General features: G+C 44.8%; 1 long non-coding RNA gene across 1 annotated transcript; it reads left to right on the plus strand.

The window, feature by feature from the left end:
• Window positions 1-5,515: 5,515 nt before the first annotated feature.
• Window positions 5,516-16,428, plus strand: LOC130706858 (uncharacterized). The gene is made up of 3 exons (XR_009006909.1): window positions 5,516-5,619; window positions 15,827-15,963; window positions 16,278-16,428. It is a non-coding gene; the product is annotated as an uncharacterized LOC130706858 (long non-coding RNA).
• The last annotated feature ends 8,719 nt before the right edge of the window (window positions 16,429-25,147 follow it).

The raw sequence follows: 25,147 nt of genomic DNA on the forward strand, positions 1-25,147 counted from the left end.
CTACACCCTAGCTGTAAGGAGTGGGAAGGCTGGGAGGTTCAGGGTAGCTGTGAACAGGAAAAAGGGAAATGGGTCCTGATGGGTAGCTGCGCGGCCCTGCTGTGAGGGTCGCCCAGACGCTAGTGCACAGACTCTGGGTCCTGTGAAGGTTCGATGCTTTGTGGTTCTGGAAATCCTATAGGAGACGTTCCACAGCAGGTGAAGCTAATGCTCTCAGTGGAGGTGGTGAAGCTAAAGATCTGCAGTTCACACTGAAGGTGCCGATGTACATACAGGACAAGACCATCTCGTGTGAATGGACTTCAGGCACGTTTAACGTGAATGCAGTCATGTTAATGCCTAGCACCTCCTCTCTTGTGCCTCTCCTCAGGGACCCCCTCCTCAGTTCCTGAGGATCCTGTAACTCCCGTACAGGGGGATGGAGAGTGGGCTCTGTCCAGTCTGAGCCCTGAGTTACCCTGCATGTGAGTCTGCTCAGGACCGCCGTAACAAATACCACAGACTGGGCCGCTTGAATAACAGACCGATCTCCCAGTCCTGGATGCTGTCTGAGATCAAGGTGTATGCAGGCTGGTTTCTCCTGAGGCCTCTCTCCTTGGTGCTTAGACAGCCATCTTCTCCCCAGGTCCTCATGTGGTCTCCCCCTGTGCCTATCTGTGTCCTAATCTCTTCTGGTAGGACACCAATCCTATTGGATTAAGATCCACCCTAGTGACCTCATTTTTACCTTGATCGCCTCTTTAAAAATCCCATCTCCAAATACAGCCACATCCTGGGGTCCTGGGGGTTAGGGATTCAGCATGTGAATTTGGGGGGCATGGCTGAGCCTATCCCATCCTCCTTAGGAGCCAAGTGTGCCTCGGTCCTTCCTTCCCTCAAGTCACACGAGGTGATGTAGTGGCTCAGGGAGAGGCCACTCGTGCAGAGTCTGTGTCCCAGCTGGGGAGCCCTTCTCTGCTCTCTCTGATCAGGCAGTGGCCGTGCCAGTCCCCTCCCTAGGTGAGCAGTTCTGGGGTTTCCTGCCGTGTCGCCTGGCCGGCTGAGGTGCTCATTGTCAGGGAACCCAGGAGCCAGCAGCCTCGTGGGGATGCCGGGGACTCTCAGGGCCTTGGCAGATGTCTCTCCCAGCAGATACCCTAGCGAAAGTGGGGAAACGTTTGGGGGATTACAGGTGGGGGAGAGTCACAGTCTCGTTTATGCTTCAGAAAGACCACGTTGGGGTGGGATGTAAGGTGCACCGTGCGGGCAGGGAGTTCTGTCAGGGCCTGATGGAGGAACCAGGCACAAGATTGGGCTTGGGCCAGGGCTGTGGGTGTAGAGGTGAATTAGTGTGGGAACTGGCCACAGACTGCTGTCGAAATCTCGGCTTCCCTGTGCACCAAGGCCAAACAGAAATACGGAGACAGGGATTTTGGAGGAAGAGAGAGATGGCTTTATTCTTCTGCCAGACAACAGGGAAGACACAGCCGGCTAGCGCCTCAAGAACTGGGCACCCCTCCTTGAGAATCAGGGAAGATTTTATACGTGGGGCTCTCGCAGTCCGGGGTATAGGATGAGGATCAAAGTAGTGAAGGTCTTGCATTCCTCCTTTCCTTTGCATTATTTCAAAACAGTCATAGTTGGCATCAGGCTGCCCGGTAATTGGGGTCTGGCAGTCTGGTAATTGCGTCCGTTTGCTTCTGGTTTATCGACCGGTGACCTTGTTTCTGAAATGCAAAAACTATAGGGGGTGACTTGTTATGAAGGGCATATAGAATGTAAGTGCTGGACATAATAAGGTTAGGGAGTGAGAGGCAGGGGATGTAACTCACACAGAGTTAGGGGTGATGGGTGCCAGAGGTAAATTACATAGTGTCAGGGAATGAGATTAGCTTTGTAAAGTACACATCTAGTTACTACAAATTAGTGACAAAGTAAAACAAGGAGTGATTAACTCTTTCAGGCCAGATTATGTTTCTTCTCTAGCCTAGTCACTGTTCCCTTTCTTTTCCTTGTTCTCAGGGGAGGGAAACTTCATTTCTATTTTTGCTGCAACAAGACTCTGGAGGAGCAGATGACAGTCAGTGGGGCACAAGGAGAGTGGGAGCCTGGGAGACCCCAGTGTTACCGAACGAAACTTGGGGCCGCTTGCCCGAGTGCAGTAAAGCCAGTCTACTGACACCGGGTGTGGTGAAGGGAAGTGCAGCTTTAATTGTAAGAGTGCCAATACAAGGAGGCCAGGTGGCCTGTGCTCTAAAACCCCAAACTCCCTGAAGGATTTCAGCAAAGGAATTTTAAAGGCCAAGTGAAGGAGGGGGGTCGCAGGGTATGCGATCAGCTGGTGCACAATTCTCTGGTTGATGGTGAGGTAACAGGCGGTTAACATTATAAATTCTTAGGCACCAGAAGTTCCGGGGCTACCTGTTCAAGATCATCAGGTAGTTAATTTCTTCCGTTTTGTGGTGGTTTCAGCATCTGTAAAACAACTCAGGAAGCGTGCATCAGATACTGTTATCCAGGTACTTCAGAGAGGAGCTACAGCAGAGGATGTCGGGGAGGGGTCTGTCCTGGGAAGGCCCTGTAGGGTCCTGCTCGGTTACACCCGTTGCCTGGGCTCGGCAACCTGGGAAGGTGGGGCTGCTCCTGGGTGTGGGGAGCTGCAGGATCCCAGTCCTCTGAGGGGCCTGTTAGCCCCCAAGGTGAGATGGGGGTGCAGTGACTGGACAGAGGCGTCTGGTCTGCGAGAGGGGTCGAGGCTGGAAATGTCACGGGAATCATTGCAGGCAGGGAGAGGAAAAGCCAATGGGGGCAGGTAGGTCACAGCAGACTATGTGCAGGTGACTGCGGTCCTGTTGGAAGCAACTCAGAGCCAGAAAGGAGTGACCGTCAGGGGCTCAGCTCCATTCTCTTGTTCCTTTGTAAAACCACTGTGTCAGAGTGTGAGACACTGCCAGTAGATGTCTGGGCCCAGTGCTGCCATGGCTTCATCAAAGGGGCCCAGGGGGAACACAGAACCACTGCAGACCCCGCCCATGTCCTCAGTGGGAATGAATCCCATCGGGGCTCCTGGGCTCACAGACTTGAGGGAACCTCTGTCCTCAGGACTGGTCTTCCTCCTTCCTCTCACCTGCTGGTCAGAGGCCCAGGCACCCCCAACCTGGCTCCACCCCCAGGGCCTGGATTCTGGGACAGCTTAGGGGTAAGCAAGACACTCATATTCCTTTATCTGCCTGGGGGCGAGAATGTCTTAAACGCTGCAATTGACTGATGATAGAGGGCTGAGTGTTTCCAGCAGGTATGGGTGGAAAGATGGGGCGTGAAGTTCCTGTGTCTGCAGGGTCTTCCCAGCGTGAAGATCTGTGTGTTTCCCCGGCCAGTCAACATCTGCCCAGGAAGCCCAGATCCAGCATTACGAGGGCAGAGGCTCTCCCCTTGCTTATCTGTAACTTCCCGCTCCCACAGTGAGGAGCCTGGCTCCCACCATCTGCCATTTCTGTATGCATTGCTCCTTTCCAGGTTACATGTGCAGAGGTTTCAGAGTCGTTAGCTACTACACCCTGGAAAGAACTTCGTAAAATAAAGCCCACTGTTTATATACGGTCCATTTTGCCTTTAATCTACAGATTCCATTCATTTCCAAAGGTAACTTAGGTCAGCACCTTTGATCCCATCCCCTACGGTGAGTTGTTTCCATATATTTCTAATACAGTTAGACTCTGTCACATAATGTATTCCATCCTGCAACACTCCTACATCCTAAATAACTAAATTTGAATAGATTATGATTGGCCCCTTTGGCTATACACATCTGTGGGCTTAGACAAATGCAGAGTGACAGGTATCCATCCTAGAGTGTCACATGGAATACTTCAAACCCCCCACCCCATGATCTGCTTATCATCTGTGTAGCTTTGCCTTTCCCAGAATGTCACCAATGGGGTCATACTGTGTGCAGCCTCCTCAGCCTGGATACTTTCACGTAGCAGTATATACTGAGGATTTATCCATGTCTTTCCATAGGCTGATGGTGCATTCCTTTCTGCTGAGTAGTATTCCACTGCATGTGTATGGGCGGAAAAACGATTTTCCCTCTACTTTTCTAGGTTCTTGGTTGAGGCCCCCCTGCCCCTGAAATAAAAGAGAGATTACCAGGAGAAAAGCAGAAGTTTAATTACATGTATACCTTCTGAATACAGGGGGGATAGCAAGGAAAACTGAGTCACTCCCTGAAATGACCAAAACCATCCCCTTAAATACCTCTTCAGCTAAAAACAGAAGAAATATGCTGGGGAAGGGGGGAAGACCACTTATGGCAGGTTATCATTCAAAGCACAGTAAACAAGGGTATGATTGTTTGCACATTTAAGTCAGGACTTCTCCATTGAAAAGAGTTACTTAAGATTTAATTATCCTTCCATTTTTGGTGCAAAGAGGGACATACCCTTATAAATGGAAACTTCTGTATTGTAAATGTCTTTCATAAAACAGCAATCTCAGTTTTCTGAGATATTTTTATTGGATATATTATTTTATTTTTGGCTGCACTGGGTCTTCGTTGCTGCGTGCAGGCTTTTCTCTGGTTGTGGCGAGCAGGGGCTACTTTTCTTTGCAGTGCATGGGCTTCTCATTGTGGCTTTTCTTCTCGTGGAGCACGGGCTCTAGGTGTGCAGGCTTCAGTACTTGTGGCACACGGGGTCAATAGTTGTGGCTCGTGGGCTCTAGAGTGCAGGCTCAGTAGTTGTGGAGCACGGGCTTAGTTGCTCTGCGGCATGTGGGATCTTCCCGGACCAGGGCTCGAACCCGTGTCCCGTCCATTGGCAGGCAGACTCTTAACCACTGAGGCTCCAGGGAAGCCCCCCCTTTTTTTTAAAGCAGACCTATAATCCTTATGCCAGAGAGACATATTTTGGGGTGGCATATTCTACTCGCCTTGACATGGATGTACCCCAATTTGCTTATACATTCATCTTTTGAAGGATATCCTGATTTCTTCAAGTTTTTAGCCATTATGAAAGTGCTGCTGTGCATAATTGCATCCTTGTTTGCATTTGGACATAGATTTTCAAAGCAGCTGCCTGAATACTGGAAGCATGATTGTTGGATCCCAACGTGAGACTTGTTTAGTTTTGGAAAAAACTGCCAAATTGTCTTACAAAGTGGCTGCACATGCATCCCCCCAGCTATGAAGGAGAGCTCCTTTTGTTCCTCACCCTCTAGCAATTGGTATTTTCATATTTTTGGAGTTTAGCAGTGCTAAATAGGTATGCTGTGATATCTCATGATTTTAATTTGTAATTCCCTAATGGTATATGATGTTGAGCTTGTTTCTGTATGATTTTTACCATCTGTATATCTTTTCATGGCGGGATGTCTGTTCAGATCATGCTGTTCACGTTCATGCTTAGAGGAGCCCTGTCTCCTCAGGACCCACTGGGGCTTTGGCTTCTGGGACACGCGGGTTGCATCCATGCTGACGGCTGGGCTTCAGGACAAGCTGGGGTCGAGTCCACACTAACGGAAGCCGGGTCTCCTCAGGACCCCCTGAGGTTTCAGCTTTGGGACACTGTGGGGTCCAGTTCATGCTGAGAGGAGCCTGGTCTCCTCAGGACCTGCCGGGAGGTGACACCACTGAGGGAAAAGGTGAGGAAATGTGGGGAGAATGTTCCTGTGCGTTGCTGACCGCTGAGGGTGTCTGTCTTCAGAGGACCCAGGAGAGGAAGGGCTTGATGTGGAAAACTGGGTTTTTGGCCGCTTTTGTGTGTGGTGTAGACAGAGTGCAGTGTTGTTCTTTGGCGAGTGGCGTCCGGTTTTCCCAGCACCGTTCATTGAGGGGACTGTCCTTTCCCTGGTGTATGTTCTTGGCTCCTTGCTTGTGAATTAACTGATCACATACCTGTAGGTTGGTTCCTGGGCTCTCTGCTCTGTTCCTCTGGTCTGTGCGCCTGTTTTTGTGCCAATTCCACACTTTTGGGGGAATGTAGCTTCGTAATGAAGTGTGAAGTCAGGGAGCGAGATGCCTCCAGCCCGTTCTCCTTCCTCAGGGTGGCTTTGGCTCTTCTGGGTCCTTTGTGGTTCCACACACATCTTAAGATTGTTTGTTCTGTTTCTATGGAAAGTGTCTTTAGACTTTTGGTAGGGATTGTGTTGAATGTGTACATTAATTTGGCTAGAATTCATATTTTTTAAAATTAAAAAAAATTTTGGGGCCACACCATGTGGCATGCAGGATGCGGGATCTTAGTTCCCCAGCCAGGGATCGAACCTGTGCCCCCTGCAGTGGGAGCGCAGAGTCCCAACCCCTGGATGGCCAGGGAAGTCCCACCTTAGAATGCATATTTTCACACTATTCTTTTTACCCATGAGCACGGGGTATCTTTCCATTTATTTTTGTCTGTTCAGTTTCCTTTATCAGTGTCTTCCAGTTTTCATTGTGCAGGTCCTTCACGTCCTTGGTTAAATTTACTCCTAGTTATCTTTTTGGATGCAATTGTAAGTGGGATTTTTTTTAATTCTTTTTCTGATGGTTCATTATCAGTGTATAGAATCACAAATGATTTTTGTGCATTGATTTTTCTTTCTTTTGTATCCTGCAGCTTTACTGAATTCATTTTTTAGTTGTAACAGTTTTTTGTTGGTTGAATGTGGAGAACTAGAATTCAGAAATCCCACTGTTTCAACTACATCTAGGTCATCCACAGCACCCAGGACATAGTGGCTCCCAATATAATCTTCCCACGGTGCCTCTTGTAGTATGTGGACTCCTACAAGGGTGATTGGCATCACCACTGTGGGTGAGCTGGATCTGGGTAGAGCTTGGCCTCTGTAACAAAGTTTGATGTCTGTATTTCTGGCGTGGTACGACATGGTTGTTTGATAAGCACTTTATTTTCTAGTAAATTTCAAGTGTATAAAAAACCTCAAATAGCAGTATCAAGTTTCCACACTCACAAAATACACCAGTTTGTTTTACCCTGTGAGAGTGGGAGGGCCACTCTCCCAGGGAACCAGCACATAACCCCAAAATGGGGAATAATTATGGTTTCCATATTATAATCCTATCCCCAGACCTGCTTCAACTTTCACCAGCTGCCCCAGCTTTGTGGAAACGTATTTTTCCATTCGAATCCAGTTTTCTTTTCTTGGAACCATCACTGGGGCTTTTCCTCACTTTAAAAACCTTGCTGGATTTAAAGTGTACAAGATGAGCATGATCTGGGTGGTTTTTCTGTATGGCTTCTTTCACTTAGGATGTTTTCAATGTTTATCCACATTGTAACATTGATCATTATTTCATTCATTTTCCCATTGTGATTAAAAACACATAACATTTACCACTTAAACCATTTTTTAAAGCTTTTTTAAAAAATTTATTTTATTTTATTTTTTGGCTGTGTCGGGTGTTTGTTGCTGTGTGCAGGCTTTCTCTAGTTGCGGCGAGCGGGGGCTACTCTTAGTTGCTGTGTGCAGGCTTCTCATTGCGGTGGCTTCTCTTGCGGAGCACGGGCTCTAGAGCGCAGGGTCAGTATTTGTGGCGCATGGGCTTAGTTGCTCCACGGCATGCGGGATCTTCCAGGACCAGCGCTTGAACCCGTGTCCCCTGCATTGGCAGGCGGATTCTTAACCACTGTGCCACGAGGGAAGACCCATTTAAACCATTTTTAAGTGTACAGTGCTATGGCGTTAACTACATTCACATTGTTGTAAAAATATCCTCACCATCCATCTCCAGAACTTTATTTTCCCCCCGTGAAACCATAGCCATTAAACACTAACTCACCTCAACCTCTGGCAACCTTATTCTACTTTGTCTTTGAATTTGACTTATCTGGATACCTCACACTAGTGGAATCATAGAACGTTTGTCCTTTCTGTGTCTGGCTTGTTTCACTTAGCATAATAACTTCAAGGTTCATCACATTGTAGTATGTGTGAGAATTACCTTAGTTTTAAAGGTTGAGCCATATTCCATTGTGTATATACTACACTGTACTTATCCATTCATCTGTTGAAGGATGTGTTGTGTTGCTCCCACCTTTTGGCTATTGTGAATAATGTTGCTATGAATATGGGGTACAGATATCTGTTCCAGTCCTTGCTTTCTAATATTTTGGGTGTACACCCTGGAGTGGAATCAAGGGATCATACATTTTCCATGTTTTTGAGGAGCCACCATACAGTTTTCCACAGTGGCTGTATAATTTTACTTTATTCCTTTATATGACAGAATAATGCAGCTTATGTGTCTACCTTATTTTGCTTATCTGTTTACCTGCTGATGGACATTTAAATCTTTTCTACCTTGGGCTACTGTGAACAGTGCTGCTATGAATAATTGGTGAACAAGTTTTTGTTTGAACACCTGTTTTCAATTTTTTGGGAATATGTCTAGGAGTGGAGTTGTTGAACCATATGGTAATTATATTTTGTATTTTTGAGTAAATGCTAAAGTTTTGTACATATAGACTGCACCATTGTACATCTCCACAAGTAACTTTTAAGGTTTCTAATTTCTCTACATTGTTGCCAACATTTGTTATTTTTATTTATATATTTAAAAATTTATTTTTATTCTAGTGTGTGCGAAGGGGCATCACATCGTGGCTTTAATTTGCATTTTCATCATGACTACTGATGTTTGACATCTTTTCCTGTCCTTCTTGACCATTTGTATGTCTTGCCTGAAGAGCAGTCCATGCAAGCCATTTGTCTGTTTCAAAAATTTTATTGTTTGTCTTTTTGTTGATGAGTTGTAAAAGTCCTGGGTATATTCTAGGTAAAGAGTCTTATCAGATATACAACGTGCCAATATTGTCTTCCATTCTGTGGGCCGTCTTTTTACTTTCTGGATAGCCTCTTTTGATGCACAAAGGTTTGTAATTTTGAGGAAATCCAATTTGTCTATTTTTTCCTTTCATTTCTTATGCTTTACTGTCAAATCTAAGAAACCATTGCTAAATTCATGGTCAAGAAGATTTAATTCCTTGGTTTATTTGAGAGTTCATACAGTCATCCCTCGGCACCCACTAGGCCAGGCTTTAGGTCTTGGGTTGAGTCAGTGTGAGGGTTCAGGGGCCATGGTTTAGGGTTATGGGTCATTGTTGGAGAGTCATGGTAGAGGGTTGTGGTTAAAGGGTCAGGGTCGAGGATTAGAGTTTAGGGGTCAGGGGCGAGGGTCTAGGGGTCTGGGGCTAGGGTTGTTAGGGGGTTAAGGTTAGAAGTTAGGGTTCTTAGGGTAAAGGTTAGAGTTATGTTTAAGCACAATTGGCCCTCATTGCCCTCCCCTCTCCTTCTCTCTGAAGCCTCCAGAATGGATAGGACTTGCTCAGGGTCAGACAGGAGTCAGGGAGCTGAGGTCAATAACTGTTTATCTGGCCTCCCTTCCCTCAGTCCTGGGCTCTGAGAGAAGAATGAAATGTCTGTTCTTGTCTCGGACTGTTTCTTACCCAACTCAACCTCTGTCAAGGATTGGGGAGAGTGTCAGAAGTCATGCATGGTTTCCTTCTGCCCTCCTACCTGGGAAGGGTGGATGCTGGCCCTACTCTGCCTGGGCAGCCCCAGGTTCCAGCACAGCCCAGACAGCAGGGCACTCAGTGGACATGTGTGGATTTATACAGGACTGAGTGCAGTGACCTGCCAGCCCCCAGATGCTGCCTTCTTAAGGGCTGGTGGGGCCCTCCTGGCACTGGAGGCATCCTTTGTCCCATCTGAGTGGGCATGAATAGACGATCAGGTCTCAGGCAGGACAGCCCTTGACCTCTGACTATCCAGGCAGGCATCTGTGGTCCTCTAGCTCAGTCCAGCCTGGGCATGGTCAGGCCCTCATGTACAGTTACGGAGCTGACCAGGATGCCGGGCAATTCAACAGCTACCTAGGCAGTGTAGACATTCCTTTGAGAAGTTTCAACTACCAACATCCATGTGGTTGAGAAAAAGGCCTCCCCCTCACAGCCTCATAGGCTGCCAAGAGAAGTAATAATCCTCTAAACATTGGAATGTGTCCCTGACACAACAACCATACAGGAGACCATGGCCCTGAAATCCTTTGTCCTTTCAGTCGTTAGAAACTTTTGACATTCATATTCATTAAGAATCAAAGATATGGGAGCACCTGGACCTCACAATGGGAGGTTCACACTGAGACTGCATTGTCTTGGAGAGCCATATGCATCCATGTGGCCTCTGGAAAGCCTGCCAATTATGGGTTCCATGGCTTGGAATAATTCTTGAGCCTCCCATTACATCATTGCACAAGAGTTTCCTTACCACCCTAGCATTTTGTTTCTTCCTCTTAGTAAAGGAGAGAGAAGAAAGTGGAAAATGAGCAGTATTGTTTTTCAGGTATGGGCAATTAATATGGCCAGGGAGATGGCATAACTCAAGGGCTCCCACCTTTCAGGGGCAGGAATGAGGTCTGTGTGTCTTCTGAGGGCACATGGGCTGTTTTGGGCCCACCTCTGAGATGTGAGGACCTGATGCCCAAGGAAAGAGACTTGAGTTTACCACCACCAACGATCCTGACTTGTCAGCAAGTGAAAGAACTTCTTGCAGTCTTGGGAGGACAGTAAGAGCACTGGATGAGTAGCTGCAGCCCCTGACCCTGAGTTGAACCCCTTTCTTCCTTTTGTGTCAGATTCTGTGCTGTGCAGTGAGCTGTCATTGACTTAGAATCTGTTGCTTTCTGCCAGCCAGCATCTGTTCTCAGGCCCAAGTGCCTCAGTTTTCCTTTGGGAATTACATCTCACCTGCTTCCAGTCCAAACAGTTGCAGAAGGATGACCTCATGTTCCACCCAGCTTGAAGATGGGTTTACAACCCACATCTAGTCAGTCCCATTTTCCATCTTCTGGTGATGGGTCAAGGATGAGAATGCAACCCAAGCCAGATCAAAGGCATTTAAAACCATGACTTTCTTGGAGCCCAAGAAAAGGAGAAACTCTTTCTTGGAAAATGGATGGTGAGTGGTTTTCAGCCTAGAATTGCTGTTGGCCCAAGGGCAATGAGAGAGCCTGTGCCTGTGAATGGGGTCCCCCAAAGGCACTGAGCAGGACAAAGTTTTGGAGAGAAGCAAGGTCACACTGAGATAGTGTGAGCCACTGGACCTACCAGGTCCAAACCCATTCTTTAACTTGCCACTTGCAAGTATTAATTTATTTCTACCCTTACAATAAATACTAACTTATTTTACTTCAGTAAGTGTGTCCAGTCGTTGGGAAAAGAAAAATTCGTAGTTGATACATCTGAATCAATAATCCCTGATCCTTCCTCAGGTGTCCTCACTGGGTAGGCATGGCTGGGGGAGATGAAGATTCTGGGTGGGACCAGATATTAGTGGAGCTGCCAAACAGCTCTGCCCCTGTTCCTTCCCTGTCCCGGGAGAGGGAAACCCTGGAACAGTGATAGGATAACCAGTATGGGGAAGAGGTTCCTCAGTGATTAATTGGTCTTTTTGTATTTTCCTTAATTTAGTGTTCATTTTGGTAATGTGTTTTTACAAAGAAATCACCCGTTTCTTCTAGATTTCCAGTTTGTTACAGTAGGTTTCTCTTATTTGACGTTTAATTTTTCCTGTCTAATTTTCTACAGAATCATGACAAATAATGAACAAATATTGATACTCTATTATTAACTGAAGTCCCTATTCATGTTCCCTTTGTTATACCTTTCCTTGTTCCAGGATCTCAAAGGACATGGGGTCATCATATCTATTTAGTCTCTTCTGGGCTTTGACAGGTGCTCAGACTCTCCTTGTTTTCATGACCTTGACAGTGTGGAGGAGGACTGGTCAGGTATTTTATAGACTGCTGGGCACTGGGATTTGCTTGGTGTTTTTGTTGTGCTTAGACTTGGCTTTGAAAAAGCAGATCACAGAGGTGAAGTGCTTCCTCTTCACTGTATGTCAAGAGGACAGGCTCTCAAGGGAACTTCTCACTTATATTCTCAACTTTGGTCACCTAGCTGAGGTAGTGTTTGTCAAGTGTTCCCACAGTGAAGTTAATTTTTTCCCATGTCCATCCTGTGTGTCTTATTTAGGAGGAAGTCATAATGCAGAACCCACACTTGAGGAGAGAGGGGTTAGCTTCACATCCTTGATGGACAGCTGAGTGGCTATATAAATTGTTTAGAAGCTTTCTGCATAGGAGATTTCTTTTTAACACCGTTCATCAAAAACTATGTAATTTATTTTTACCAGTTTGGGCACATGGATAATTATTGTAAACTTTTGGTTATAATCCAGTGCTACATTATAAGACTGCTTAGTTAATTCTTGCTTTGGCGGTTGAGCGTTTTTTTCCATTTGCTCCTGTTTTCATTTTATATAATTTTCCTTTTGTGGGTTTTTAAAATTTTTGGTACTTCTTTACTTTCTGATATTTTAAGATTATCCTGCTTCATATATTTACTGTCTCAGTCCTAGTATCAGCCCTTTCTTCAAAGAGCCCTTGTTCCTTTTATTAGAGAATGGTATTAAAAACGTACATGTGGGAGCTAAATATGCTCAGCTGACAGTGCATGGAAATACATGCAAGTATCCCAGCCTATGCATACACACATAATTATAAAGATTTCCATGTGGAACTATGTGCAGGCTAAAGAGAGTTTATACTGATATCTCCAACCGGATCTGTTATGACATGGATATTGTAAAATTCTCCCTTTGTTTGACTGTAACATCCCACTCCAGTGGTAAGAAACCTGGCTTCCACCATTTGTCATTTATTAAATTCAGTGCTTGTTCCATTCAATTACTGATATAGTAGTTTCAGTAGTATTAGCTACTACCCCTCATGGAAAGAACATAGAGTCCACCGTGTATGTATGACACATTTTGTCTTTGGCCTACAGATTCTGTACATTTCCAAAGTTAACTTAGGTCAACCCATTTGTCCCACTACCAACAGTGAGTTTCTTCATACATTTCTGATTCAGATTCTTTGTTACATTCTGTATTCCAGTCTTTGACACTCCCATATCCTAAGCAGCTAAGTTTGAATAGATTGTAATTTACTTGTTGGGTTGTAAAAACCTGTGGGTATAGACAAATGCATAGTGACAGGTATTCACCACTAAAGTATCATATGGACTATTTCAACCACATATTCTATACATTGTTTACCATGTCAGTTTTGCCTTTTCTAGAATGTCATATAAATGAGGCCATGCAGTGTGTAGCACTTCAGACTGGATTCTTTCACTTAACAATGTAAGTTAGATGTATCTATTTTTTTTTGCACGGGTTTATGGTCCATTCCTTTATATCTCTGAATACTATTGCATTGCATGTATATTAGAGGAAAAATAATTTTCCCTCTACCCTTCTATGTTCTTTATTGAGATCTCCCTTGTAATGAAAAAGAGAGGAACTAGAGAAAACAATCAGAAGTTTAATATATACCATGCATACCTCCTGTATACTTGAAAGATACCTAGGAAAACTGAGTCACTCCCTGAATTGGCCCAAGCCGTTACCTTAAATGCTATCTTCTGCTGAGAACAAAAGAAAGATGTTAGGGAATGGAAGAAGCCATTTAAAGGAGGTTATTAGGCAAAGCACAGTAAACAAGGGTATGGTTGTTACACAGATTTACATCCAGGCCTATTTCATTGACAAGGTTTTTTTTTTATAAAAAAAAACATTTAGGGCTTCCCTGGTGGCGCAGTGGTTGAGAATCTGCCTGCCAATGCAGGGGACACGGGTTCGAGCCCTGGTCTGGGAAGATCCCACATGCCACGGAGCGACTAGGCCCGTGAGCCACAATTGCTGAGCCTGCACGTCTGGAGCCTGTGCTCCGCAACAAGAGAGGCCGCGACAGTGAGAGGCCCGCGCACCGCAATGAAGAGTGGCCCCCGCTTGCCACAACTAGAGAAAGCCCTCGCACAGAAACGAAGACCCAACACAGCCATAAATAAATACATACATAAATAATAAGTAAGTAAATAAATAAATAAATAAATAAAATTTAAAAAAAAATTGTATTAAAAAAAAAAAAAAACATTTATTTATTTGGCTGTGCCGGGTCTTAGTTGCGGCCTGTGGAATCTTTAGTTGCGGCATGTGGGCTCTTAGTTGCAGCATGCGGGATCTAGTTCCATGACCAGGAGTTGAACCCTGGCCCCCTGCATTGGGAGCATGGAGCCTTAGCCACTGGACCAGCAGGGAAGTCCCAACAAGCTTTTCTTGATATTTAGTCATCATTCAATTCCTGGTCCAGAGAGGGACAAACCCTTACAAATGGAGATATCCTTAATAAATGTAAATTTACCTCATAAAAGGGCATTTTCTACTTGGCTTTGAAAGATTCTCCTGGGTCTGCTCTTTCTTATTAATCAGTCCAAAATAATCCTTTTGTCAAATAGGCATATTTTGGGGTGGTGTATTCTGCTCTCCTTGACATGAATGTGCCCTAATTTGCTTATGAATTCACCTACAGAAGGACATCCTGATATCTTTAAGTTTTTAGCTATTATGAATAGAGCTGCTGTACATTACTTGATGCTAGTTTGGGTTTGAACACAGTTTTTCAAAGCAGTTGTCTAAATACAAGAGGTACACTTCTTGGATCCTAAGGTGAGACTTTTTAGATTTGGAAAAAATTGCCAAACTGTCTTCCAAAGTTGGTTGTACATGCATTCCACCAGCATCTTGAGTATATTCTTGTATGCTTATTTACTGCCTGTTTATCTTCTTGGGCCAGGTGTGTGTTTCAATCTTCACCAAATTTTAATGGCGTTGGCATAATTTGAGTTCAAATCCTTTATCAGATATGTGCTTTGGAAATAGTTTCTTGCAGTTTGTGGTTTGTCTTCCGGTTTTCTGAATAAGGTCACCAGACCCAAAGTCATGTAGATTATCTTTTTTTTCTAGGATTTTTTATAGTTTGGTAATTTAAATTTGTCTATGGGCAATTTTGAGTGAATTTTGGTTTAAGTTGTAAAGTTTGTGTCTAAATTCATTTCATTACATATGGTTTGTAATTAATTGCTCCTTAACCATCTTTTGAGAAGATACAGTGAGATACTTGGCTCCATTTCAGTTTGGATTTCCAAACTTAGTATATACAGCAGAACTTCCTTCCGGATGAGGCCTCTGGGTTTGTGAGTGCGGCACTCCCGGCACTTCTCTGACGTCCCACAGGGGGCGCCGAACCCACCTGTCTGACCCTGGGGGCACAGGTGCACCCTGCCCACAGACTTTGCTCTGTGACAAGCAGACAGGAGCTTTGTCTCCTGTCAGGGCTTAGGCTTCTGGACCATGAGGCATTGTCCACACTGACAGCAGCTGGGTTTTCTCAGGAACCACTGGTGAGGAAAAAACGAGCAAGTGTGGAGAATCTTCCTGTGCAGCTGACTGCTGGGTGGGTGGGGTGCTTCTTCAGGGGACTCAGGAGAGAAAGGGTTTAATGTGGAATACTGTGCACTTTTAGTTAGTTTTATGTGCAGTGTAGATGGTGACCAGTGTCGTTCTTTGGGGTCTGGTGTCTAGTTTTCCTGGCACTGTTTGTTGATGGCTTTGGATAGAATAAACATTTTAATAATGTTTAATTTTTCTGATGCATGAGCATGGAATATTGTTTTCTATTGTGTCTTCAATTTCTTTGTCAGTGCTTTATAGTTTTCTGAGTATAGGTCTTTCATGCCCTTGGTTAAATTTATTCCTAAATAGTTTGTTCTTTTTGATGGAATTGAAAATGGGATTGTTTTCTTAATTTTTCTTGTTGGTGTTCATTATTAGTGTATAGAAACAAAACTGATTTGTGTATATTGATTCCATATTTTGCAACTTTACTGAATTTATTTTTTAACATATTTTTTGAAGTAATGTGAAAAATTGCAATACTAAAATCTCACAGTTTCTACTGCACCCCAGGTAATCCACAGGACCCAAGAGATGGTAGCTACTAATATACTCTTCCCACGGTGCCTCTTAATACCATGTGGACTCCTACAAGGGAAATAAGTATCACAACTTTGGTTGAACTTGGTCTGGGTAAGTCTTGGCCTCTATAACAAAATTTGATGTCTGTCTTGTCTGATTTTCTGGCATGATACTGACACGGTTGTCTAGAAAAGTAATTTACTTACCAGTAATTTAAAATGTACAGAAAAGTTTCAGTAATGGCCAAAAGTACTCACATTTGCCACCTCACACAAAATGCTCAGTGTGTTTTGCCCAAGGAACCAGCACATAACCCCTAAATGAGGAAATCCTGATGTCTACATTATAATTTAATACTCAGCCCCACTTCAACTTTCACCTGCTGTCCCAACTGTATGAAAATGTCTTTTTCCATCCTGATCCAGTTTTCTTTTTCTGAAACCATTACTGAGTTTCCCCCTCATTTGGACAGCCTTGATGGATTTGAAGCAGACAAGATGAGCATGGGATCTAGGTTGCCTTTTCTGTATGGCTTTTTTTCACTAAGAATGTTTTTAATGTTCATTTTTGTAACAAATATCAGCACTACACTTTTTTTCATTGTCATTAAAAATACAAACCATGACTTTAACATTTAATTCTTTATACGTATACAGTTTTGTGGTATTAACTACCTTCATATAGTTGCACAAACAAGTTAACTAACATGTGTACCTCCTGTGTGCATGGGATATACCCAGGAAATTGAGTAACAACCTGAAACGGCCCAAGACATCACCTTAAATACCGTCTTCATCTAAAAGGAAAAAAAGGAAGGCTATAGTTGTCTCTGTCTACATTCATTTGATGGTATATGGTTTCCAATTGATATTGTATAACTAGTTGTGGAGAAGTCATGGGATAGATAGCTTCATTGCAGTTTGAATTTCCAAATTTAGTGCATTCTGCAGGCTTGATACAAGGTTTAAAAACTTCATATTGGATCACGACATCCCATGCTGTAACTGGTATTAATGGTTTGCTCAACAATTAAAGTTCTGTGTGATATGAATTCATCCTGGAGAAATCCAGGTTAGTTTCTGTTATACATATTTCCCAGGATGAAAGGAAAAGAGAAATAAGGCAAAATTTATAAAAGTGCCTTCAAATTAATTGATACTGAAGTATAGTTGACTTACAATATTGTATTCATTTCTGCTGTACAGCAAAGTGATTCATATATATATATACATACAAATATACATATTTTTCATATTTTAATAGTTTCATACATATTTTTACATACTTTAATACATGCTTTTAAACCTGTTCCTTAAAACACTAGTGCTTAGGAAATCTATTGGACGCAGAAGCAGTCAAGAGTAGCTTAGGGTTAGGGTTAGGGTTAGGGTTAGGGTTAGGGTTAGGGTACGGCTTAGGGTACGGGTTCGGGTACGGGTTCGGGTATGGCGTAGGGTATGGGTTAGGGTTACGGTTAGTTTTAGGGTTAGGGCTCGGTTTAGGGTATCGGTTAGGATTAGGGTAGGTGTTAGGGTTAGGGTACGGGTTAGGGTTAGGGTAGTTATTAAACCTATCCCACTCTCCAGATACCCCTTAGCACGTAAAGGAATATTATTTGGGGGTCCAGCCATGGAGAAGAGTTTAGACACTAGGATAAGATAAGGAACACACCCATTATCAAGAAATCATATTAGGATTCTCTTTTTAACCTGTTCCTTAAAACACTAGGGCTTAGGAAATCTATTGGAGGCAGAAGCAGTCAAGGGTGGCTTAGGATTAGGGTTAGGGTTAGGGTACAGCTTAGGGTACGGGTTCGTGGAGGGGTTCGGGTCCGGCGCAGTGTATGGGTTAGGATGAGGGTTAGGGCTCGGTTTATGGTACGAGTTAGGATTAGGGAACGCATTAGGGTTAGGGTAGGGGTTAGGGTTAGGGTACGCGTTAGGGTTAGGGTAGTTATTAAACCTATCCCACTCTCTAGATACCCCTTAGCACGTAAAGGAATATTATTTGGGGGTCCAGCCATGGAGCAGAGTTTCGACACTAGGAGAAGATAAGGAACACACCCACTCTAAAGAAATCACATTAGGATTCTCTTTTTAACCTGTTCCTTAAAACACTAGTGCTTAGGAAATCTATTGGAGGCAGAAGCAGTCAAGGGTAGCTTAGGGTTAGCGTTAGGGTTAGGGTGAGGGTTAGGGTACGGCTTAGGGTACGGGTTCAGGGAGGGGTTCGGGTACGGCGTAGGGTATGGGTTAGGGTTAGTGTTAGGGTTCGTGTTAGGGTTAGGGCTCGGTTTAGGGTACAGGTTAGGATTAGGGTACGTGTTAGGGTTAGGGTAGGGGTAAGGGTTAGGGTACGCGTTAGGGTTAGGGTAGTTATTAAACCTATCCCACTCTCTAGATACCCCTTAGCACGTAAAGGAATATTATTTGGCGGTCAAGCCATGGAGAAGAGTTTCGACACTAGGAGAAGATAAGGAAAACACCCATTCTAAAGAAATCACATTAGGATTCTCTTTTTAAGTGTTCCTTAAAACACTAGTGCTTAGGAAATCTATTGGAGGCAGAAGCAGTAAAGGGTAGCTTAGGGTTAGGTTTATGGTTAGGGTTAGGGTTAGAGTACGGCTTAGGGTACGGGTTCGGGGAGGGGTTTGGGTACGGCGTAGGGTATGGGATAGGGTTAGGGTTAGTGTTAGGGTTAGGGCTCGGTTTAGGGTACGGGTTAGGATTAGGGTACGCGTTAGGGTTAGGGTAGGGGTTAGGGTTAGGGTACGCGTTAGGGTTAGGGTAGTTATTAAACCTATCCCACTCTCTAGATACCCCTTAGCACGTAAAGGAATATTATTTGGGGGTCCAGCCATGGAGAAGAGTTTAGACAGTAGGATAAGATAAGGAACACACCCATTCTCAAGAAATCACATTAGGATTCTCTTTTTAACCTGTTCCTTAAAACACTAGTGCTTAGGAAATCTATTGGAGGCAGAAGCAGTCAAGGGTAGCTTAGGGTAAGGTTTAGGGTTAGGGTGAGGGTTAGGGTACGGCTTAGGTTACGGGTTCGGGTACGGGATCGTATATGGCGTAGGGTATGGATTAGTGTTACGGTTACTTTTAGGGTAAGGGCTCGGTTTAGGGTATCGGTTAGGATTAAGGTAGGTGTTAGGCTTAGGGTACGGGTTAGGGTTAGGGTACGGGAGAGGGTTAGGGTAAGCATTAGGGTTAGGGTAGTTATTAAACCTATCCCACTCTCTAGATACCCCTTAGCACGTAAAGGAATATTATTTGGGGGTCCAGCCATGGAGAAGAGTTTAGACACTAGGATAAGATAAGGAACACACCCATTCTCAAGAAATCACATTAGGATTCTCTTTTTAACCTGTTCCTTAAAACACTAGTGCTTAGGAAATCTATTGGAGGCAGAAGCAGTCAAGGGAAGCTTAGGGTTAGGGTTAGGGTTAGGGTGAGGGTTAGGGTACGGCTTAGGGTACGGGTTCAGGGTGGGGTTCCGGTACGGCGTAGGGTATGGGTTAGGGTTAGGGTTACGGTTTGTGTTAGGTTTAGGGCTCGGTTTACGTACGGGTTAGGGTTAGGGTACGTGTTAGGGTTAGGGTAGGGGTTACGGTTAGTCTACGTGTTAGGGTTAGGGTAGTTATTAAACCTATCCCACTCTCTAGATACCCGTTATCACGTAAAGGAATATTATTTGGGGGTCCAGCCATGGAGAAGAGTTCCGACACTAGGAGAATATAAGGAATACACCCATTCTAAAGAAATCACATTAGGATTCTCTTTTTAACCTGTTCCTTAAAACACTAGTGCTTAGGAAATCTATTTTAGGCAGAGGCAGTCAAGGGTAGCTTAGGATTAGGGTTAGGGTTAGGGTACGGCTTAGGGTACGGGTTCGTGGAGGGGTTCGGGTACGTCGTAGGGTATTTGTTAGGATGAGGGTTAGTGTTAGAGTTAGGGCTCGGTTTAGGGTAAGGTCTAGGATTAGGGTACGCGTTAGGGTTAGGGTAGGGGTTAGGGTTAGGGTACGCGTTAGGGTGAGGGTAGTTATTAAACCTATCCCACTCTCTAGATACCCCTTAGCACGTAAAGGAATATTATTTGGAGGTCCAGCCATGGAGAAGAGTTTAGACTCTAGGATAACATAAGGAACACCCCTAAATCAAGAAATCACTTTAGGATTCTCTTTTTAACCTGTTCCATAAAACACTAGTGCTTAGGAAATCTATTGGAGGCATAAGCAGTCAAGGGTAGCTTAGAGTTTGGGTTAGGGTTAGAGTTAGGGTTAGGTTACGTCTTAGGGTACGGGTTCGGGGAGGGGTTCGGGTACGGCTTAGGGTATGGGTTAGGGTTAGGGTTAGTGTTAGAGTTAGGCCTCCGTTTAGGGTAAGGTCTAGGATTAGGGTACACGTTAGGGTTAGGGTAGAGGTTAGGGTTAGGGTACGCGTTAGGGTGAGGGTAGTTATTAAACCTATCCCACTCTCTAGATACCCCTTAGCACGTAAAGTAATATTTTATGGGGGTCCAGCCAAGGAGAAGAGTTTAGACACTAGGATAAGGTGAGGAACACACCCATTATCAAGAAATCACTTTAGGATTCTCTTTTTAACCTGTTCCTTAAAACAATAGTGCTTAGGAAATCCATTGGAGGCAGAAGCAGTCAAGGGTAGCTTAGGGTTAGGGTTAGGGTTAGGGTGAGAGTTAGGTTACGGCTAGGGTACGGGTTTGGGGAGGGTTTCGGGTAGGGCGTAGGGTATGGGTTAGGGTTAGGGTTAGGGTTAGTGTTAGGTATAGGGCCGGTTTAGGGTACGGGTTAGGATTAGGGTACGCGTTAGGGTTAGGGTAGGGGTTAGGGTTAGGTTACGCGTTAGAGTGGGGGTAGTTATTAAACCTATCCCACTCTCTAGATACCCCTTAGCACGTAAAGGAATATTATTTGGGGGTCCAGCCATGGAGAAGAGTTTAGACACGAGCAGAAGATAAGGAACACACCCATTATCAAGAAATCACAATAGGATTGTCTTTTTAACCTGTTCCTTAAAACACTAGTGCTTAGGAAATCTATTGGATGCAGAAGCAGTGAAGGGTAGCTTAGGGTTAGCGTTAGGGTTAGGGTGAGGGTTAGGGTACGGCTTAGGTTATGGGTTCGGGGAGGGGTTCGGGTAGGGCGTAGGGTATGGGTTAGGGTTAGGGTTAGGGTTAGTGTTAGGGTTAGGGCTCGGTTTAGGGTACGGGTTAGGATTAGGGTATGCGTTAGGGTTAGGGTAGGGGTTAGGGTTAGGGTACGCTTTAGGGTGAGAGTAGTTATTAAACCTATCCCACTCTCTAGATACCCCTTAGCACGTAAAGGAATATTATTTGGGGGTCCAGCCATGGAGAAGAGTTTAGACACTAGGAGAAGAAAAGGAACACACCCATTCTCAAGAAATCACATTAGGATTCTCTTTTTAACCTGTTCCTTAAAACACTAGTGCTTAGGAAATCTATTGGAGGCAGAAGCAGTCAAGGGTAGCTTAGGGTTAGGGTTAGGGTTAGGGTACGGCTTAGGGTACAGGTTCGGGGAGGGGTTCGGGTACGGCGTAGGGTATGGGCTAGGGTTAGGGTTAGGGTTAGTGTTAGGGTTAGGGCTCGGTTTAGGGTACGGGTTAGGATTAGGGTACGCGTTAGGGTTAGGGTAGGGGTTAGGGTTAGGGTACTCGTTAGGGCTAGGGTAGTTATTAAACCTATCCCACTCTCTAGATACCCCTTAGCACGTAAAGGAATATTATCTGGGGGTCCAGCCATGGAGAAGAGTTTAGACACTAGGATAAGATAAGGAACACACCCATTCTCAAGAAATCACATTAGGATTCTCTTTTTAACCTGTTCCTTAAAACACTAGTGCTTAGGAAATCTATTGGAGGCAGAAGAAGTCAAGGGTAGCTTAGGGTTAGGGTTAGGGTTAGGGTTAGGTTTAGGGTACGGCTTAGGGTACGGGTTCGGGGAGGGGTTCGTGTACGGCGTAGGGTATGGGCTAGGGTTAGGGTTAGGGTTAGTGTTAGGGTTGGGGCTCGATTTAGGGTACGGGTTAGGATTAGGGTACACCTTAGGGTTATGGTAGGGGTTAGGGTTAGGGTACTCGTTAGGGCTAGGGTAGTTATTAAACCTATCCCACTCTCTAGATACCCCTTAGCACGTAAAGGAATATTATTTGGGGGTCCAGCCATGGAGAAGAGTTTAGACACTAGGATAAGATAAGGAACACACCCATTCTCAAGAAATCACATTAGGATTCTCTTTTTAACCTGTTCCTTAAAACACTAGTGCTTAGGAAATCTATTGGAGGCAGAAGCAGTCAACGGTAGCTTAGGGTTAGGGTTAGGGTTAGGGTTAGGGTTAGGGTACGGCTTAGGGTACGGCTTCGGTGAGGGGTTTGGGTACGGCGTAGGGTATGGGCTAGGGTTAGGGTTAGGGCTCGGTTTAGGGTACGGGTTAGGATTAGGGTACGCGTTAGGGTTAGGGTAGGGGTTAGGGTTAGGGTACGCGTTAGGGCTAGGGTAGTTATTAAACCTATCCCACTCTCTAGATACCCCTTAGCACGTAAAGGAATATTATTTGGGGGTCCAGCCATGGAGAGGAGTTTAGACACTAGGATAAGATAAGGAACACACCCATTCTCAAGAAATCACATTAGGATTCTCTTTTTAACCTGTTCCTTAAAACAGTAGTGCTTAGGAAATCTATTTGAGGCAGAAGCAGTCAAGGGTAGCTTAGGGTTAGGGTTAGGGTTAGGGTTAGGGTTAGGGTTAGGGTACGGCTTAGGTTATGGGTTCGGGGTGGGGTTCGGGTAGGGCGTAGGGTATGGGTTAGGGTTAGGGTTAGGGTTAGTGTTAGGGTTAGGGCTCGGTTTAGGGTACGGGTTAGGATTAGGGTAGGGGTTAGGGTTAGGGTACGCGTTAGGGTTAGGGTCGTTATTAAACCTATCCCACTCTCTAGATACCCCTTAGCACGTAAAGGAATATTATTTGGGGGTCCAGCCATGGAGAAGAGTTTATACACTAGGAGAAGATAAGGAACACACCCATTATCAAGAAATAACATTAGGATTCTCTTTTTAACCTGTTCCTTAAAACACTAGTGCTTAGGAAATCTATTGGAGGCAGAAGCAATCAAGGGTAGCTTAGGGTTAGGGTTAGTGTTAGGGTGAGGGTTAGGGTACGGCTTAGGGTACGGGTTCGGGGAGGGGTTCGGGTAGGGCGTAGGGTATGGGTTAGGTTTAGGGTTAGTGTTAGGGTTAGGGCTCGGTTTAGGGTACGGGTTAGGATTAGGGTACGCGTTAGGGTTAGGGTAGGGGTTAGGGTTAGGGTATGCGTTAGTATAAGGGTAGAGGTTAGGGTTAGGGTACGTGTTAGGGTGAGGGTAGTTATTAAACCTGTCCCACTCTCTAGATACCCCTTAGCACGTAAAGGAATATTATTTGGGGGTCCAGCCATGGAGAAGAGTTTAGACACTAGGATAAGAAAAGGAAAACACCCATTCTAAAGAAATCACATTATGATTCTCTTTTTAACCTGTTCCTTAAAGCACTAGTGCTTAGGAAATCTATTGGAGGCTGAAGCAGTCAAGGATAGCTTAGGGTAAGGGTTAGGGTTAGGGTGAGGTTTAGGGTACGGCCTAGGTTACGGGTTCGGGTACGGGATCGGGTATGGCGTAGGGTATGGATTAGGGTTACGGTTACTTTTAGGGTTAGGGCTCGGTTTAGGGTATAGGTTAGGATTAAGGTAGGTGTTAGGGTTAGGGTACGGGAGAGGGTTAGGGTAAGCATTAGTGTTAGGGTAGTTATTAAACCTATCCCACTCTCTAGATACAACTTAGAACGTAAAGGAATATTATTTGGGGGTCCAGCCTTGGAGAAGAGTTTAGCCACTAGGAGAAGATAAGGAACACACCCATCATCAAAAAATCACATTAGGATTCTCTTTTTAACCTGTTCCTTAAAACACTTGTGCTTAGGAAATCTATTTTAGGCAGAGGCAGTCAAGGGTAGCTTAGGATTAGGGTTAGGGTTAGGGTACGGCTTAGGGTACGGGTTCGTGGAGGGGTTCGGGTACGTCGTAGGGTATGGGTTAGGATGAGTGTTAGTGTTAGAGTTAGGGCTCGGTTTAGGGTAAGGTCTAGGATTAGGGTACGCGTTAGGGTTAGGGTAGGGGTTAGGGTTAGGGTACGCGTTAGGGTGAGGGTAGTTATTAAACCTATCCCACTCTCTAGATACACCTTAGCACGTAAAGGAATATTATTTGGAGGTCCAGCCATGGAGAAGAGTTTAGACTCTAGGATAACATAAGGAACACCCCTAAATCAAGAAATCACTTTAGGATTCTCTTTTTAACCTGTTCCTTAAAACACTAGTGCTTAGGAAATCTATTGGAGGCAGAAGCATTCAAGGGTAGCTTAGGATAAGGGTTAGGGTTAGGGTGAGGGTTAGGGTACGGCCTAGGTTGCGGGTTCGGGTACGGGATCGGGTATGGCGTAGGGTATGGATTAGGGTTACGGTTACTTTTAGGGTTAGGGCTCGGTTTAGGGTATCGGTTAGGATTAAGGTAGGTGTTAGGGTTAGGGTACGGGTTAGGGTTAGGGTACGGGAGAGGCTTAGGTTAAGCATTAGTGTTAGGGTAGTTATTAAACCTATCCCACTCTCTAGATACCCCTTAGCACGTAAAGGAATATTATTTGGGGGTCCAGCCATGGAGAAGAGTTTAGACACTAGGATAAGATAAGGAACACACCCATTCTCAAGAAATCACATTAGGATTCTTTTTTAACCTGTTCCTTAAAACACTAGTGCTTAGGAAATCTATTGGAGGCAGAAGCAGTCAAGGGTAGCTTAGGGTTAGGGTTAGGGTTAGGGTTAGGGTTAGGGTACGGCTTACGGTACGGGTTCGGGGAGGGGTTCGGGTACAGCGTAGGGTATGGGCTAGGGTTAGGGTTAGGGTTAGTGTTAGGGTTAGGGCTCGGTTTAGGGTACGGGTTAGGATTAGGGTACGCGTTAGGGTTAGGGTAGGGGTTAGGGTTAGGGTACGCGTTAGGGTTAGGGTAGTTATTAAACCTATCCCACTCTCTAGATACCCCTTAGCACGTAAAGGAATATTATTTGGGGGTCCAGCCATGGAGAAGAGTTTAGACACTAGGATAAGATAAGGAACACACCCATTCTCAAGAAATCACATTAGGATTCTCTTTTTAACCTGTTCCTTAAAACACTAGTGCTTAGGAAATCTATTGGAGTCAGAAGCAGTCAAGGGTAGCTTAGGGTT

This window comes from Balaenoptera acutorostrata, unplaced genomic scaffold (genome assembly GCF_949987535.1).
Source record: "Balaenoptera acutorostrata unplaced genomic scaffold, mBalAcu1.1 scaffold_187, whole genome shotgun sequence".
NCBI classification, from domain to species: domain Eukaryota; kingdom Metazoa; phylum Chordata; class Mammalia; order Artiodactyla; family Balaenopteridae; genus Balaenoptera; species Balaenoptera acutorostrata.